A 19978-nucleotide genomic window follows, 5' to 3' on the forward strand; every position below is an offset into this window, starting at 1 on the left:
CCCAGATAATGTTCTCGACTTCCACACATTTTTCAAGGCTCCCAAAATTTTCGCCCCCTCCCCCACCCTATGATCCACTTCCGCTTCCATGGTTCCATCCGCTGACAGATCCACTCCCAGATATCTAAAACACTTCACTTCCTCCAGTTTTTCTCCATTCAAACTCACCTCCCAATTGACTTGACCCTCAACCCTACTGTACCTAATAACCTTGCTCTTATTCACATTTACTCTTAACTTTCTTCTTCCACACACTTTACCAAACTCCGTCACCAGCTTCTGCAGTTTCTCACATGAATCCGCCACCAGCGCTGTATCATCAGCGAACAACAACTGACTCACTTCCCAAGCTCTCTCATCCCCAACAGACTTCATACTTGCCCCTCTTTCCAAGACTCTTGCATTTACCTCCCTAACAACCCCATCCATAAACAAATTAAACAACCATGGAGACATCACACACCCCTGCCGCAAACCTACATTCACTGAGAACCAATCACTTTCCTCTCTTCCTACACGTACACATGCCTTACATCCTCGATAAAAACTTTTCACTGCTTCTAACAACTTGCCTCCCACACCATATATTCTTAATACCTTCCACAGAGCATCTCTATCAACTCTATCATATGCCTTCTCCAGATCCATAAATGCTACATACAAATCCATTTGCTTTTCTAAGTATTTCTCACATACATTCTTCAAAGCAAACACCTGATCCACACATCCTCTCCCACTTCTGAAACCACACTGCTCTTCCCCAATCTGATGCTCTGTACATGCCTTCACCCTCTCAATCAATACCCTCCCATATAATTTACCAGGAATACTCAACAAACTTATACCTCTGTAATTTGAGCACTCACTCTTATCCCCTTTGCCTTTGTACAATGGCACTATGCACGCATTCCGCCAATCCTCAGGCACCTCACCATGAGTCAAACATACATTAAATAACCTTACCAACCAGTCAACAATACAGTCACCCCCTTTTTTAATAAATTCCACTGCAATACCATCCAAACCTGCTGCCTTGCCGGCTTTCATCTTCCGCAAAGCTTTTACTACCTCTTCTCTGTTTACCAAATCATTTTCCCTAACCCTCTCACTTTGCACACCACCTCGACCCAAACACCCTATATCTGCCACTCTGTCATCAGACACATTCAACAGACCTTCAAAATACTCATTCCATCTCCTTCTCACATCACCACTACTTGTTATCACCTCCCCATTTACGCCCTTCACTGAAGTTCCCATTTGCTCCCTTGTCTTACGCACCCTATTTACCTCCTTCCAGAACATCTTTTTATTCTCCCTAAAATTTACTGATAGTCTCTCACCCCAACTCTCATTTGCCCTTTTTTTCACCTCTTGCACCTTTCTCTTGACCTCCTGTCTCTTTCTTTTATACTTCTCCCACTCAATTATATATATATATATATATATATATATATATATATATATATATATATATATATATATATATATATATATATATATATATAATTTGTTTATGGATTGGGTTGTTAGGGAGGTGAATGCAAGAGTTTTGGAAAGAGGGGCAAGTATGAAGTCTGTTGGGGATGAGAGAGCTTGAGAAGTGAGTCAGTTGTTGTTCGCTGATGATACAGCGCTGGTGGCTGATTCATGTGAGAAACTGCAGAAGCTGGTGACTGAGTTTGGTAAAGTGTGTGAAAGAAGAAAGTTAAGAGTAAATGTGAATAAGAGCAAAGTTATTAGGTACAGTAGGGTTGAGGGTCAATTCAATTGGGAGGTGAGTTTGAATGGAGAAAAACTGGAGGAAGTGAAGTGTTTTAGATATCTGGGAGTGGATCTGGCAGCGGATGGAACCATGGAAGCGAAAGTGGATCATAGGGTGGGGGAGGGGGCGAAAATTCTGGGAGCCTTGAAGAATGTGTGGAAGTCGAGAACATTATCTCCGAAAGCAAAAATGGGTATGTTTGAAGGAATAGTGGTTCCAACAATGTTGTATGGTTACGAGGCGTGGACTATGGATAGAGTTGTGCGCAGGAGGATGGATGTGCTGGAAATGAGATGTTTGAGGACAATGTGTGGCGTGAGGTGGTTTGATCGAGTAAGTAACGTAAGGGTAAGAGAGATGTGTGGAAATAAAAAGAGCGTGGTTGAGAGAGCAGAAGAGGGTGTTTTGAAATGGTTTGGGCACATGGAGAGAATGAGTGAGGAAAGATTGACCAAGAGGATATATGTGTCGGAGGTGGAGGGAACGAGGAGAAGAGGGAGACCAAATTGGAGGTGGAAAGATGGAGTGAAAAAGATTTTGTGTGATCGGGGCCTGAATATGCAGGAGGGTGAAAGGAGGGCAAAGAATAGAGTGAATTGGAGCGATGTGGTATACCGGGGTTGACGTGCTGTCAGTGGATTGAATCAAGGCATGTGTATGGGGGTGGGTTGGGCCATTTCTTTCGTCTGTTTCCTTGCGCTACCTCGCAAACGCGGGAGACAGCGACAAAGCAAAAAAAAAAAAAATATATATATATATATATATCCCTGGGGATAGGGGAGAAAGAATACTTCCCACGCATTCCTCACGTGTCGTAGAAGGCGACTAAAGGGGACGGGAGCGGGGGGCTAGAAACCCTCTGCTCCTTGTATTTTAACATTCTAAAAGGGGAAACAGAAGGAGTCACGCGGGGAGTGCTCATCTTCCTCGAAGGCTCAGATTGGGGTGTCCAAATGTGTGTGGATGTAACCAAGATGAGAAAAAAGGAGAGATAGGTAGTATGTTTGAGGAAAGGAACCTGGATGTTTTGGCTCTGAGTGAAACGAAGCTCAAGGGTAAAGGGGAAGAGTGGTTAGGGGATGTCTTGGGAGAAAAGTCAGGGGTTACTGAGAGGACAAGAGCAAGGGAAGGAGTAGCACTACTCCTGAAACAGGAGTTGTGGGAGTATGTGATAGAATGTAAGAAAGTAAACCCTAGATTGATATGGGTAAAACTGAAAGTTGATGGAGATGGGTTATTATTGGTGCATATGCACCTGGGCATGAGAAGAAAGATCATGAGAGGCAAGTGTTTTGGGAGCAGCTGAATGAGTGTGTTAGTGGTTTTGATGCACAAGACCGGGTTATAGTGATGGGTGATTTGAAGGCAAAGGTGAATAATGTGGCAGTTGAGTGAATAATTGGTATACATGGGGTGTTCAGTGTTGTAAATGGAAATGGTGAAGAGCTTGTAGATTTATGTGCTGAAAAAGGAACGGTGATTGGGAATACCTGGTTTAAAAAGCGAGATATACATAAGTATACGTATGTAAGTAGGAGAGATGGCCAGAGAGCGTTATTGGATTACGTGCTAATTGATAGGCGCGCGAAAGAGAGACTTTTGGATGTTAATGTGCTGAGAGGTGCAACTGGAGGGATGTCTGATCATTATCCTGTGGAGCAGAAGGTGAAGATTTGTAGGGGTTTTCAGAAAAGAAGAGAGAATGTTGGGGTGAGGAGAGTGGTGAGAGTTAGTGAGCTTGGGAAGGAGACTTGTGTGAGGAAGTACCAGGAGAGACTGAGTTCAATATGGAAAAAGGTGAGAACAAAGGAGGTAAGAGGGGTGGGGGAGGAATGGGATGTATTTAGGGAAGCAATGATGGCTTGCGCAAAAGATGCTTGTGGCATGAGAAGCGTGGGAGGTGGGTTGATTAGAAAGGGTAGTGAGTGGTGGGATGAAGAAGTAAGATTATTAGTGAAAGAGAAGAGAGAGGCATTTGGACGATTTTTGCAGGGAAAAAATGCAAATGAGTGGGAGATGTATAAAAGAAAGAGGCAGGAGGTCAAGAGAAAGGTGCAAGAGGTGAAAAAGGGGGCAAATGAGAGTTGGGGTGAGAGAGTATCATTAAATTTTAAGGAAAATAAAATGATCTTTTGGAAGGAGGTAAATAGAGTGCATAAGACAAGGGAGCAAATGGGAACTTCAGTGAAGGGGGCTAATGGGGAGGTGATAACAAGTAGTGGTGATGTGAGAAGGAGATGAGGCGAGTATTTTGAAGGTTTGTTGAATGTGTTCGATGATAGAGTGGCAGATATAGGGTGTTTTGGTCGAAGTGGTGTGCAAAGTGAGAGGGTTAGGGAAAATTATTTGGTAAACAGGCCACATACCCATAGCCACATTCGTTCACACTCAGTCTCTAGGTGTCATGTAATAATGCACCGAAACCACAGCTCCCTTTCCACATCCTGGCCCCACAAAACTTTCTATGGTTTACCCCAGACGCTTCACATGCCCTGGTTCAATCCATTGACAGCACGTCGACCCCGGTATACCACATCGTTCCAATTCACTCTATTCCTTGCACGCCTTTCACCCTCCTGCATGTTCAGGCCCCGATCACTCAAAATCTTCTTCACTCCATCTTTCCACCTCCAATTTTTGGTCTCCCACTTCTCCTCGTTCCCTCCACCTCCGACACATATATCCTCTTGGTCAATCTTTCCTCGCTCATTCTCTCCATGTGACCAAACCATTTCAAAACACCCTCTTCTGCTCTCTCAACCACACTCTTTTTATTTCCACACATCTCTCTTACCCTTACATTACTTACTCGATCAAACCACCTCACACCACATATTGTCCTCAAACATCTCATTTCCAGCACATCCACCCTCCTGCGCACAACTTTATCCATAGTCCACATCTCGCAACCATACAACATTGTTGGAACCACTATTCCTTCAAACACCCATTTTTGCTTTCCGAGATAATGTTCTCGACTTCCAAACATTTTTCAACGCTCCCAGAATTTTCGCCCCCTCTCCCACCCTATGTTTCACTTCCGCTTCCTTGGTTCCATTCGCTGCCAGATCCACTCCCAGATATCTAAAACACTTAACTTCCTCCAGTTTTTCTCCATTCAAACTTACCTCCCAATTGACTTGACCCTCAACCCTACTGTACCTAATAATCTTGCTCTTATTCACATCTACTCTTTACTTTCTTCTTTCACACACTTTACTAAACTCAGTCACCAGCTTCTGCAGTTTCTCACATGAATCAGCCACCAGCGCTGTATCATCAGCGAACAACAAATGACTCACTTCCCAAGCTCTCTCATCCACAACACACTGCATACTTGCCCCTCTTTCCAAAACTCTTGCATTCACCTCCCTAACAACCCCATCCATAAACAAATTAAACAACCATGGAGACATCACACACCCCTGCCGCAAACGTACATTCACTGAAAACCAATCACTTTCCTCTCTTCCTACACGTACACATGCATTACATCCTCGATAAAAACTTTTCACTGCTTCTAACAACTTGCCTCCCACACCATATATTTTAAATACCTTCCACAGAGCATCTCTATCAACTCTATCATATGCCTTCTCCAGATCCATAAATGCTACATACAATCCATTTGCTTTTCTAAGTATTTCTCACATACATTCTTCAAAGCAAACACCTGATCCACACATCCTCTACCACTTCTGAAACCACACTGCTCTTCCCCAATCTGATGCTCTGTACATGCCTTCACCCTCTCAATCAATACCCTCCCATACAATTTACCATACAATCTTATATATATATATATATATATATATATATATATTTTTTTTTTTTTTTTTTTTTTTTTTTTATACTTTGTCGCTGTCTCCCGCGTTTGCGAGGTAGCGCAAGGAAACAGACGAAAGAAATGGCCCAACCCTCCCCATACACATGTACATACACACGTCCACACACGCAAATATACATACCTACACAGCTTTCCATGGTTTACCCCGGACGCTTCACATGCCTTGATTCAATCCACTGACAGCACGTCAACCCCTGTATACCACATCGCTCCAATTCACTCTATTCCTTGCCCTCCTTTCACCCTCCTGCATGTTCAGGCCCCGATCACACAAAATCCTCTTCACTCCATCTTTCCACCTCCAATTTGGTCTCCCTCTTCTCCTCGTTCCCTCCACCTCCGACACATATATCCTCTTGGTCAATCTTTCCTCACTCATTCTCTCCATGTGCCCAAACCATTTCAAAACACCCTCTTCTGCTCTCTCAACCACGCTCTTTTTATTTCCACACATCTCTCTCACCCTTACGTTACTTACTCGATCAAACCACCTCACACCACACATTGTCCTCAAACATCTCATTTCCAGCACATCCATCCTCCTGCGCACAACTCTATCCATAGCCCACGCCTCGCAACCATACAACATTGTTGGAACTACTATTCCTTCAAACATACCCATTTTTGCTTTCCCAGATAATGTTCTCGACTTCCACACATTTTTCAAGGCTCCCAAAATTTTCGCCCCCTCCCCCACCCTATGATCCACTTCCGCTTCCATGGTTCCATCCGCTGACAGATCCACTCCCAGATATCTAAAACACTTCACTTCCTCCAGTTTTTCTCCATTCAAACTCACCTCCCAATTGACTTGACCCTCAACCCTACTGTACCTAATAACCTTGCTCTTATTCACATTTACTCTTAACTTTCTTCTTCCACACACTTTACCAAACTCCGTCACCAGCTTCTGCAGTTTCTCACATGAATCCGCCACCAGCGCTGTATCATCAGCGAACAACAACTGACTCACTTCCCAAGCTCTCTCATCCCCAACAGACTTCATACTTGCCCCTCTTTCCAAGACTCTTGCATTTACCTCCCTAACAACCCCATCCATAAACAAATTAAACAACCATGGAGACATCACACACCCCTGCCGCAAACCTACATTCACTGAGAACCAATCACTTTCCTCTCTTCCTACACGTACACATGCCTTACATCCTCGATAAAAACTTTTCACTGCTTCTAACAACTTGCCTCCCACACCATATATTCTTAATACCTTCCACAGAGCATCTCTATCAACTCTATCATATGCCTTCTCCAGATCCATAAATGCTACATACAAATCCATTTGCTTTTCTAAGTATTTCTCACATACATTCTTCAAAGCAAACACCTGATCCACACATCCTCTCCCACTTCTGAAACCACACTGCTCTTCCCCAATCTGATGCTCTGTACATGCCTTCACCCTCTCAATCAATACCCTCCCATATAATTTACCAGGAATACTCAACAAACTTATACCTCTGTAATTTGAGCACTCACTCTTATCCCCTTTGCCTTTGTACAATGGCACTATGCACGCATTCCGCCAATCCTCAGGCACCTCACCATGAGTCAAACATACATTAAATAACCTTACCAACCAGTCAACAATACAGTCACCCCCTTTTTTAATAAATTCCACTGCAATACCATCCAAACCTGCTGCCTTGCCGGCTTTCATCTTCCGCAAAGCTTTTACTACCTCTTCTCTGTTTACCAAATCATTTTCCCTAACCCTCTCACTTTGCACACCACCTCGACCCAAACACCCTATATCTGCCACTCTGTCATCAGACACATTCAACAGACCTTCAAAATACTCATTCCATCTCCTTCTCACATCACCACTACTTGTTATCACCTCCCCATTTACGCCCTTCACTGAAGTTCCCATTTGCTCCCTTGTCTTACGCACCCTATTTACCTCCTTCCAGAACATCTTTTTATTCTCCCTAAAATTTACTGATAGTCTCTCACCCCAACTCTCATTTGCCCTTTTTTTCACCTCTTGCACCTTTCTCTTGACCTGTCTCTTTCTTTTATACTTCTCCCACTCAATTGCATTTTTTCCCTGCAAAAATCGTCCAAATGCCTCTCTCTTCTCTTTCACTAATACTCTTACTTCTTCATCCCACCACTCACTACCCTTTCTAAACAGCCCACCTCCCACTCTTCTCATGCCACAAGCATCTTTTGCGCAATCCATCACTGATTCCCTAAATACATCCCATTCCTCCCCCACTCCCCTTACTTCCATTGTTCTCACCTTTTTCCATTTTGTACACAGTCTCTCCTGATACTTCTTCACACAGGTCTCCTTCCCAAGCTCACTTACTCTCACCACCTTCTTCACCCCAACATTCACTCTTCTTTTCTGAAAACCCATACTAATCTTCACCTTAGCCTCCACAAGATAATGATCAGACATCCCTCCAGTTGCACCTCTCAGCACATTGACATCCAAAAGTCTCTCTTTCGCACGCCTGTCAATTAACACGTAATCCAATAACGCTCTCTGGCCATCTCTCCTGCTTACATAAGTATACTTATGTATATCTCGCTTTTTAAACCAGGTATTCCCAATCATCAGTCCTTTTTCAGCACATAAATCTACAAGCTCTTCACCATTTCCATTTACAACACTGAACACCCCATGCATACCAATTATTCCCTCAACTGCCACATTACTCACCTTTGCATTCAAATCACCCATCACTATAACCCGGTCTCGTGCATCAAAACCGCTAACACACTCATTTAGCTGCTCCCAAAACACTTGCCTCTCATGATCTTTCTTCTCATGCCCAGGTGCATATGCACCAATAATCACCCACCTCTCTCCATCAACTTTCAATTTTACCCATATTAATCGGGAATTTACTTTCTTACATTCTATCACATACTCCCACAACTCCTGTTTTAGGAGTATTGCTACTCCTTCCCTTGCTCTTGTCCTCTCACTAACCCCTGACTTCACTCCCCAGACATTTCCAAACCACTCTTCCCCTTTACCCTTGAGCTTCGTTTCACTCAGAGCCAAAACATCCAGGTTCCTTTCCTCAAACATACTACCTATCTCTCCTTTTTTCACATCTTGGTTACATCCACACACATTTAGGCACCCCACTCTGAGCCTACGAGGAGGATGAGCACTCCCCGCGTGACTCCTTCTTCTGTTTCCCATTTTAGAAAGTTTATACAAGGAGGGGAGGATTTCCGGCCCCCCGCTCCCGTCCCCTCTAGTCGCTTTCTACGACACGCGAGGAATACGTGGGAAGTATTCTTTCACCCCTATCCCCAGGGATAATATACATACACACACACACACACACACACACATACATATATATACATATGAAAAATGTAAGAAACAATTTAGAAAACAAACTTTTAGCTTGAAATGAATGAAAAAATTGAATATATATATATATATATATATATTGCATTATAACGGCTTGTAGCAGCCAATTATGCTTTTTGTATACATTATAACGTCATATAGCAGCCACTTATAAGTGCTCATGACCAGGAATCCTAAAATATTAGAATAAAAAGCTGACAAATTCTCTCTATTAGAGATAAACAGCGACAAGATAACACACAATATTGCTGGAATACACTGTGGATCATTCCTTCAGTGTATTAAAGGACTGCCTCACGTGGTGCGGCCAACGAAGAACTGTGACCAAGGACAATATATCATTCAAACACCTAATCCTACGTTGGGTAAGACAATTACCAAAGGTAGTGGTAGTAAAACTTGGGCTATTTCAAACAAAAAGAATACGCTCCAGAACTTCTGACGTGCTGTAGATGTCAGCAGCATGGACATATGTCATGTTTACATTAAAGGACAAGAGCAGGGTTTGATCTTTGCAAAACACGACGGGACATTGCATGGAAAAGGTAGCCAGTGGGGAGGCGGTGCAGGCCGTACATCTCCACCGATTGATTATGCTTAGAATTGGAACTGTCCATGGAGGCCTCGAATCAGAGAGCGGAAACTCTTATGAGACAGCAGTTCAACCCCGCTTCACAGCCTTTAACCCCATGTTGGATCAATCCACTTCAGTAGCTTAAAGTGACACAAAATTAACAAAACTGCCCTCCTCTTCCGCAAGGAGTGAGCAAGAAAAAATTCCCAAAGCACCCTTTAAATGGAGTAAGGCTTCATAACCTGATAATACAACTCGACCAGGCTGTCTGAAAATTTATGGAAAATTTTTATAAGGAATTACATCCGAGAAACAAACCGTTCTTGCTCAAAGACCTTCACAAAATAAATTCATCGGAGACATTGGTTCTAAGGGAGAAAATGGTTGACAGTAAAGTGGATAATACAAAGCGTGAAGATACTATCTGGGATAAAGCGAAACTAGTTCGGTTCTTCTTGTTCAACAAGGGAGAGATTGGCAGACATCACAATAAGTACACAGCCACACACTACGTACACCACAAGCGTACCTTGAAAAGAAAAAGCACAACTGCATCGAATTCCTTGCATAAGAGAAGAATGAAAGATAATACCTTAATAAATGCATACCTTGTAACCAAATACCATCAGAAGAAAGCGACGCAGCAAAGAGGTTCAGGGTCAAATAGTCAACTTCATTTACTTCCAAACGAAAGTCCAGATACATTACGTACACCTAACTCCCGGTACGCACTATATCCAGGATCCTTGTTGCTATGAAGAAAAGCAAAACAGCAAACTTCAGACGCATAAATTTAAACACTCATCAACCGGTACGGACAATTCTGCAACCTTTGGTGTAGTTCTTGTAGATCTGGAGCAAGCGACTTTGATGTCACCGAAATTGTTGTCACTGACATTGGTAGATGGCGATACAAATGATTTCACGGATGTGAGAGTTACATGATGGTAATTACTAGATGGATCACCCTTCAAGAAGAAGCAGTGGATTAATGAACGACGACAGTTATCGTAAGTTCTACCAGGCAACATAAATTGGAACTTATAATGTATGAACAGTGATAAAGTGAGGTTACGGAGCTGATACATTAACGTAATGATTTGTATATTCTTCAAAATCTCGTTTGATGTGCTTCATACATGTGTATTTTCAGGTGATTTGTGATTGACCCATCTTTCTGTAATTCATCAAGTCGTGTTTTTTAAGACAAAAAATGTTTTGCTGTCAATATACAACACTTGACCGTCCCTGTAAATGTCGTGTTTTCAGCGGCTCTGATGAGTAATTAAGAAACAAGCTGCAGATAACATTGTATAATCCTCTACACTTGCATTTATTCCGGTAAAATGGTTTTGACTGTAATTGTTTAAGAAATATTCATTTTGATTTTATGTAAATGAGATCTGTCCATGTAAATGTTTTCATTGGTTAGGAGCTCCAGGAAACAAGCTTCAAGTAACATTAAATACCTCTCGCAGGAGAAATTTTCTGAATGTTGATATTTGTCTATATTCTTTGATTTTCAAGACATGTATAAATACGAGCCGTTTTCTTCATTCAAAAATCCTATTTTGACTAATTTTACTTTGATTATCATGTCTATAAACTTGTTTGATTTTTTTAAATTTTGATGATTTCAGGTTATGTCTATGTTTTGTTAATGTACATAATTTTCTATATTATCATTCTAACTATTTGAATTATTGATGATTAATTGCTTTCATGTTTGAAGCGTAATTTTTGTACTGTACTGAAATGAGAAATCAATAAAAAACTCTCCCAAATCTCAAGGCAGAGGTACGTTTAAAACTTTGCCACACTGGTCTCTTGACAGCAAAGTAGTCCCTTCACTCATGACCTTACGATTTTATGGAGATAATTGAAATGGATTATACTTGAGCAATCGAATAAATTATTTTGTGGTATTTAGGAGTTAAGTGTGATTTGCTTTATATTTCTTTTTCAGTTTCTCTGGCCATTGTATACAAACATTGATTGCATTCTCGGTCCAAATAACGACTGCGTTACTTGCACACTCCAGTGATTATCACCTCGTAAATATCATAAACATATCAATAAGCTCTGAAACATTATAGTTTTCTTAATTGACATCTACCAACGGTATGTAGTTATTTTATCTCGTAATTATTCCACACGATTGTCAATGGCAAGGTCAGTTTTGTGGGAGCTGTGTTTAATGTAGGGTAATGGTGGACGCTCTGCAACAATCTGTTACTACATCCACTTGCTAAACCAACGTATCTGACTTACTTTTGAACTAGCAGTAACCTGTCCCAGGTAGATTCTTACCGGAGCAAATTGTAGTAATTTCTTTGACGTGATACAGATGCTAGAGTAAAAACCGTAAGATGATTGGCAGTATCTGACAACAGTGTTTGTCTTACTAATTTTTAATATCTAGCGTTATTTATATTAATCTCATGTCTGTGTAACTTTGTATTGGTATTTAACGCTGTTGCTTATGAACATATTCGTTTTGTAAAAGGAGGATAGCACTTCAGACTTGTTACCGAGAACTTAACTGTGACAACTCCAGGTGTTGTCTGTTGTTATGTGATAACCACCTCCTTTGTTAACATTACGTTAGTGTTACAGTTTTATTTGTGAATTCGATTTCGTGTTACAACCTTTGATTGTTACAAGGCCTACTTTTGACTTTCAGGGTTTACCTGCAGTTATGAATATGTTACTACTTATGAATGCCAATTTGTAACCTGTTTTATTATAGTATTTCTTCGTAATTTGCCGTCAGTACCTCAGGTACATTACTTGTTTAACCATTCAATGAAACTAGCTTTAGATATCGAGTTGATATGTTGAGCATTGCCAATGGAACGTTTAAAAAGAATGCAATAAGTGTTTGGAATGTAATTTGGAGCATTTTATTTTGCTCTGCGGTTGTAGTGAAAGTAATGTATATTAGGGAAAAATGTGTGGGTCATTGTAAACTTAGATAAAACTTTATGATCAGAACATGTGAAAACTTGCATGACCTCTCTTAGTAGCCAAGATGTATATTAGATGTATGCAGGCATTGAGTTAATCTGATACTGGGAATTGCATATTATAGCTGCTTTCAGGAATATTTGGCAGTGGCTTGAATAACCACTTGGTCTGTTTATTGGCATTTGTTAGCAGTTAGCGTGATGTTCAGTCATTGGTGTGATTGGTATAGTTCCACCAGTTTTGAACATTTGAATAAGTCATGAGTGCTAAGTAGCTAAGATGAAGCTTTTGTAGTTTCTTTTGATGCTTTATGTGTTTCAAATAGTTGTGCATTACCCACAGTTTCCCTTATATTTGTAGCCCACTCCTTTTTTGCTCTGTTTTAGCACTTTGATGCTTGAAATCAAGCGTCACAACAATTAATTTTCAAGATACTATGTTAGCATTATGGAAGAAAACTACTTTATATCTAAATCTTGTTTTGATGTGTTGCTGAAATGGTAATTTACCACCTCTGACATAGCATTTACTTTTGTTACATGTGATTGAGATTTATTGCACTTGGACCTAGATCTGTAAAATCTTTTGCTTCATGACACTGTGTCTTAGAATATCAAGTGATTTTGTTTTGTGATATTGGTTGGTGTAGTGTATAAAGCATAGAATGTTATAGTTTCTCTCCATGTTTGTGTTAGCTTTGGATGGGTATGTATATTGAGGAAAATGTGGGGTTATTAATGCTTGAATGCTGGGATTCATCAGATGAAGATTTGTGTAACAGGTTCAGGGAGTCATCATATGAGCCGTAATATTCACAAGCTTTCTTTAAATCTCCAGTCAGTATTTTGAAGTTTTTATAGGTGCCTAGTTTTGCTCTATTCATCATAGATGCTTTCTAGAGACATTCCTAATCTCTGAAAGCAATTCTGAAGTGTTGATACATACTTTGATAAGTAGATGATATGGTTTCCAGTGAATGTCGGTTTGCGGCAGGAGTTCGTGATGTCTCCATGGTTGTTTGATTTGTTTATGGATAGGGGGGTTAGGGAGGTGAATGCAAGAGTTTTGGAGAGAGGGGCAAGTATGGAGTCTGCTGTGGATGAGAGGGCTTGGGAAGTGAGTCAGTTGTTGTTTGCTGATGATACAGTGCTGGTGGCTGATTTGGTGAGAAACTAGAAGTTGGTGACTGAGTTTGGTAAAGTGTACAAAAGAAGGAAGCTGAGAGTAAATGTGAATAAGAGCAAGGTTATTAGGTTCAGTATGGTTGAAGGACAAGTTAATTGGGAGATAAGTTTAAATGGAGAAAACTGGAGGAAGTGAAGTGTTTTAGATATCTGGGAGTGGAGTTGGCAGCGGATGGAACCATGAAAGTGGAAGTGAGTCACAGGGTGGGGAAGGAGGCGAAGGTTCTGGGAGTGTTGAAGAATGTGTGGAAGGCGAGAATGTTGTCTCAGAGAGTAAAAATGGATATGTTTGAAGGAATAGTGGTTCCAACAATGTTATATGGTTGCAAGGCGTTGGCTATAGATAGGGTTGTGCAGAGGTGGGTGGATGTGTTGGAAATGAAATGTTTGAGGACATGTGGTGTGAGGTGGTTTGATTGAGTAAGTAATGAAAGGGTAAGAGAGATGTGTGGTAATAAAAAGAGTGTGGTTGAGAGAGCAGAAGAGGGTGTATTTAAATGGTTTGGTCACATGGAGAGAATGGTTGAGGAAAGATTGACAAAGAGGATATATGTGTCAAAGGTGGAGGGAACGGGAAGTGGGAGATCAAATTGGAGGTGGAAGGATGGAGTGAAAAAGATTTTGAGCGATTGGGGCCTGAGCATACAGGAGGATGAAAGGCATGCAGGGAATAGAGTGAATTGGAATGATGTGGTATACCAGGGTTGACGCACTGTCAGTGGATTGAACCAGGGCATGTGAAGTGTCTGGGGTAAACCATGGAAAGTTTTGTGGGGCCTGGATGTGGGAAGTTCGGTGCATCATACATGAGAGCTAGAGACTGAGTGTGAAGGAATAAGGCCTTTGTTGTCTTTTCCTAGCGCTGCCTCACACACGTGCGAGGGGAGGGGGTTGTCATTTCATGTGTGGCTGGGTGGCGACGGGAATGAATAAAGGCAGCAAGTATGAATTATGTACATGTGTATATATGTACATGTCTGTGTATGTATATATATGTACATGTTGAAATGTATAGGTATGTATATGTGCGTGTGTGGACGTGTGTGTATATATATGTGTATGTGGGTGGGTTGGGCCATTCTTTCGTCTGTTCCCTTGTGCTACCTTGCTAATGTTGGAGACAGCGACAAAGTATAATATTGGAGGTGGAAAGATGGAGTGAAAAAGATTTTGAGTGATCGGGGCCTGAACATGCAGGAGGGTGAAAGGCGGGCAAGGAATAGAGTGAATTGGATCGATGTGGTATACCGGGGTTGACGTGCTGTCAGTGGATTGAATCAGGGCATGTGAAGCGTCTGGGTTAAACCATGGAAAGTAGTAAGGGGACTGGATGTGGGAAGGGAGGTGTGGTTTCGGGCATTATTGCATGACAGCTAGAGACTGATCGTGAACGAATGGGGCCTTTGTTGTCTTTTCCTAGTGCTACCTCACACACATGAGGGGGGGAGGGGGATGGTATTCCATGTGTGGCGAGGTGGCGATGGGAATGAATAAAGGCAGACAGTGTGAATTGTGTGCATGGGTATATATGTATGTGTCTGTGTGTGTATATATATGTGTACATTGAGATGTATAGGTGTGTATATTTGTGTGTGTGGACGTGTATGTATATACATTGTGTATGGGGGTGGGTTGGGCCATTTCTTTCGTCTGTTTCCTTGCGCTACCTCGCAAACGCGGGAGACAGCGACAAAGCGAAATAAAGAAAAAAGTAATATATATATATATATATATATATATATATATATATATATATATATATATATATCTTTCATCTTTCTTTCATACTATTCGCCATTTCCCGCATTAGCGAGGTAGCATTGAGAACAGAGGACTGGGCCATTGAGGGAATATCCTCACCTGGGCCCCTTCTCTGTTCCCTCTTTTAGAAAATTAAAAAAAAAAGTGAGAGGGGAGGATTTCCAGCCCCCCGCTCCCTCCCCTTTTAGTCGCCTTCTACGACACGCAGGGAATACGTGGGAAGTATTCTTTCTCCCCTATCCCCAGGGATTATATATATATATATATATATATATATTTATATATATTTGTTTTTTTTTTATTATACTTTGTCGCTGTCTCCCGCGTTTGCGAGGTAGCGCAAGGAAACATACGAAAGAAATGGCCCAACCCCCCCCCCATACACATGCATATACATACGTCCACACACGCAATTATACACACCTACACAGCTTTCCATGGTTTACCCCAGACGCTTCACATGCCTTGATTCAATCCACTGACAGCACGTCAACCCCGGTATACCACATCGCTCCAATTCACTCTATTCCTTGCCCTCCTTTCACCCTCCTGCATGTTCAGGCCCCGATCACACAAAATCTTTTTCACTCCATCTTTCCACCTCCAATTTGGTCTCCCTCTTCTCCTCGTTCCCTCCACCTCCAACACATATATCCTCTTGGTCAATCTTTCCTCACTCATTCTCTCCCATGTGCCCAAACCACTTCAAAACACCCTCTTCTGCTCTCTCAACCACGCTCTTTTTATTTCCACACATCTCTCTTACCCTTACGTTACTCACTCGATCAAACCACCTCACACCACACATTGTCCTCAAACATCTCATTTCCAGCACATCCATCCTCCTGCGCACAACTCTATCCATAGCCCACGCCTCGCAACCATACAACATTGTTGGAACCACTATTCCTTCAAACATACCCATTTTTGCTTTCCGAGATAATGTTCTCGACTTCCACACATTCTTCAAGGCCCCCAGAATTTTCGCCCCCTCCCCCACCCTATGATCCACTTCCGCTTCCATGGTTCCATCCGCTGCCAGATCCACTCCCAGATATCTAAAACACTTCACTTCCTCCAGTTTTTCTCCACTCAAACTCACCTCCCAATTGACTTGACCCTCAACCCTACTGTACCTAATAACCTTGCTCTTATTCACATTTACTCTTAACTTTCTTCTTCCACACACTTTACCAAACTCAGTCATATATATATATATATATATATATATATATATATATATATATATATATATATATATATATATATATATTTTTTTTTCTTTTGCTTTGTCGCTGTCTCCCGCATTTGCGAGGTAGCGCAAGGAAACAGACGAAAGAAATGGCCCAACCCACCCCCATACACATGTATGTACATACGTCCACACACGCAAATATACATACCTACACAGCTTTCCATGGTTTACCCAGACGCTTCACATGCCTTGATTCAATCCACTGACAGCACGTCAACCCCAGTATACCACATCGCTCCAATTCACTCTATTCCTTGCCCTCCTTTCACCCTCCTGCATGTTCAGGCCCCGATCACACAAAATCCTTTTCACTCCATCTTTCCACCTCCAATTTGGTCTCCCTCTTCTCCTCGTTCCCTCCACCTCCGACACGTATATCCTCTTGGTCAATCTTTCCTCACTCATTCTCTCCATGTGACCAAACCATTTCAAAACACCCTCTTCTGCTCTCACAACCACGCTCTTTTTATTTCCACACATCTCTCTTACCCTTACGTTACTTACTCGATCAAACCACCTCACACCACACATTGTCCTCAAACATCTCATTTCCAGCACATCCATCCTCCTGCGCACAACTCTATCCATAGCCCACGCCTTGCAACCATACAACATTGTTGGAACCACTATTCCTTCAAACATACCCATTTTTGCTTTCCCAGATAATGTTCTCGACTTCCACACATTCTTCAAGGCTCCCAGAATTTTCGCCCCCTCCCACACCCTATGATCCACTTCTGCTTCCATGGTTCCATCCGCTGCCAGATCCACTCCCAGATATCTAAAACACTTCACTTCCTCCAGTTTTTCTCCATTCAAACTCACCTCCCAATTGACTTGACCCTCAACCCTACTGTACCTAATAACCTTGCTCTTATTCACATTTACTCTTAACTTTCTTCTTTCACACACTTTACCAAACTCAGTCACCAGCTTCTGCAGTTTCTCACATGAATCAGCCACCAGCTCTGTATCATCAGCGAACAACAACTGACTCACTTCCCAAGCTCTCTCATCCCCAACAGACTTCATACTTGCCCCTCTTTCCAAAACTCTTGCATTCACCTCCCAAACAACCCCATCCATAAACAAATTAAACAACCATGGAGACATCACACACCCCTGCCGCAGACCTACATTCACTGAGAACCAATCACTTTCCTCTCTTCCTACACGTACACATGCCTTACATCCTCGATAAAAACTTTTCACTGCTTCTAACAACTTGCCTCCCACACCATATATTCTCAATACCTTCCACAGAGCATCTCTATCAGCTCTATCATATGCCTTCTCCAGATCCATAAATGCTACATACAAATCCATTTGCTTTTCTAAGTATTTCTCACATACATTCTTCAAAGCAAACACCTGATCCACACATCCTCTACCACTTCTGAAACCACACTGCTCTTCCCCAATCTGATGCTCTGTACATGCCTTCACCCTCTCAATCAATACCCTCCCATATAATTCACCAGGAATACTCAACAAACTTATACCTCTGTAATTTGAGCACTCACTCTTATCCCCTTTGCTTTTGTACAATGGCACTATTCACGCATTCCGCCAATCCTCAGGCACCTCACCATGAGTCATACATACATTAAATAACCTTACCAACCAGTCAACAATACAGTCACCCCCTTTTTTAATAAATTCCACTGCAATACCATCCAAACCTGCTGCCTTGCCGGCTTTCATCTTCCGCAAAGCTTTTACTACCTCTTCTCTGTTTACCAAATCATTTTCCCTAACCCTCTCACTTTGCACACCACCTCGACCAAAACACCCTATATCTGCCACTCTATCATCAAACACATTCAACAAACCTTCAAAATACTCACTCCATCTCCTTCTCACATCACCACTACTTGTTATCACCTCCCCATTTGCGCCCTTCACTGAAGTTCCCATTTGCTCCCTTGTCTTACGCACTTTATTTACCTCCTTCCAGAACATCTTTTTATTCTCCCTAAAATTTAATGATACTCTCTCACCCCAACTCTCATTTGCCCTTTTTTTCACCTCTTGCACCTTTCTCTTGACCTCCTGTCTCTTTCTTTTATACGTCTCCCACTCAATTGCATTTTTTCCCTGCAAAAATCGTCTAAATGCCTCTCTCTTCTCTTTCACTAATACTCTTACTTCTTCATCCCACCACTCACTACCCTTTCTAATCAACCCACCTCCCACTCTTCTCATGCCACAAGCATCTTTTGCGCAATCCATCACTGGTTCCCTAAATACATCCCATTCCTCCCCCACTCCCCTTACTTCCATTGTTCTCACCTTTTTCCATTCTGTACTGTCTCTCCTGGTACTTCCTCACACATATATATATATATATATATATATATATATTGTTTCCTTGTTTCCTTGCTTTACCTCGCAAACACGGGAGACATCGACAAAGCAAAATAAAATGAATATATATAATATATTTATTTATTTATTTTGCTTTGCCGCTGTCTCCCGCGTTTGCGAGGTAGCGCAAGGAAACAGACGAAAGAAATGGCCCAACCCACCCCCATACACATGTATATACATACACGTCCCCACACACAAACATACATACCCATACATCTCAATGTACACATATATATACACACACAGACATATACATATATGCACATGCACACAATTCAAACTGTCTGCCCCTACTCACCCCCCATCGCCACCTCGCCACACATGGAATAACATCCCCCTCCCCCCTCATCTGTGCGAGATAGCGCTAGGAAAAGACAACGAATGCCCCATTCGTTCACACTCAGTCTCTAGCTGTCATGCAATAATGCCCGAAACCACAGCTCCCTTTCCACATCCAGGCCCCACAAAACTTTCCATGGTTTACCCCAGACGCTTCACATGCCCTGATTCAATCCACTGACAGCGTCAACCCTGGTATACCACATCGAACCAATTCACTCTATTCCTTGCCCGCATTTCACCCTCCTGCATGTTCAGGCCCCGATAACACAAAATCTTTTTCACTCCATCTTTCCACCTCCAATTTGGTCTCCCACTTCTCGTTCCCTCCACCTCCGACACATATATCCTCTTGGTCAATCTTTCCTCACTCATTCTCTCCATGTGCCCAATCCATTTCAAAACACCCTCTTCTGCTATCTCAACCACACTCTTCTTATTTCCACACATCTCTCTTACCCTTACATTACTTACTCGATCAAACCACCTCACACCACACATTGTCCTCAAACATCTCATTTCCAGCACATCCACCCTCCTGCGCACAACTCTATCCAT

At 42.0% G+C, this 19978-nt stretch overlaps 1 protein-coding gene across 6 annotated transcripts in view; it reads left to right on the top strand.

The window, feature by feature from the left end:
• Window positions 1-11503: 11503 nt before the first annotated feature.
• Window positions 11504-19978, top strand: part of LOC139753124 (uncharacterized) — an 82365-nt gene continuing 73890 nt past the window's right edge. For 2 of the 6 annotated variants that reach the window (XM_071669240.1, XM_071669235.1), the window contains exon 1: window positions 11719-11842. The gene's annotated coding sequence lies outside the window, so the exon portion shown is untranslated. Of the gene's footprint in view, window positions 11666-11718; window positions 11843-19978 lie in introns of those variants that run through there. The other 4 variants (XM_071669236.1, XM_071669238.1, XM_071669239.1 and 1 more) reach the window with 4 other exon arrangements.

This window comes from Panulirus ornatus, chromosome 14 (genome assembly GCF_036320965.1).
Source record: "Panulirus ornatus isolate Po-2019 chromosome 14, ASM3632096v1, whole genome shotgun sequence".
NCBI classification, from domain to species: domain Eukaryota; kingdom Metazoa; phylum Arthropoda; class Malacostraca; order Decapoda; family Palinuridae; genus Panulirus; species Panulirus ornatus.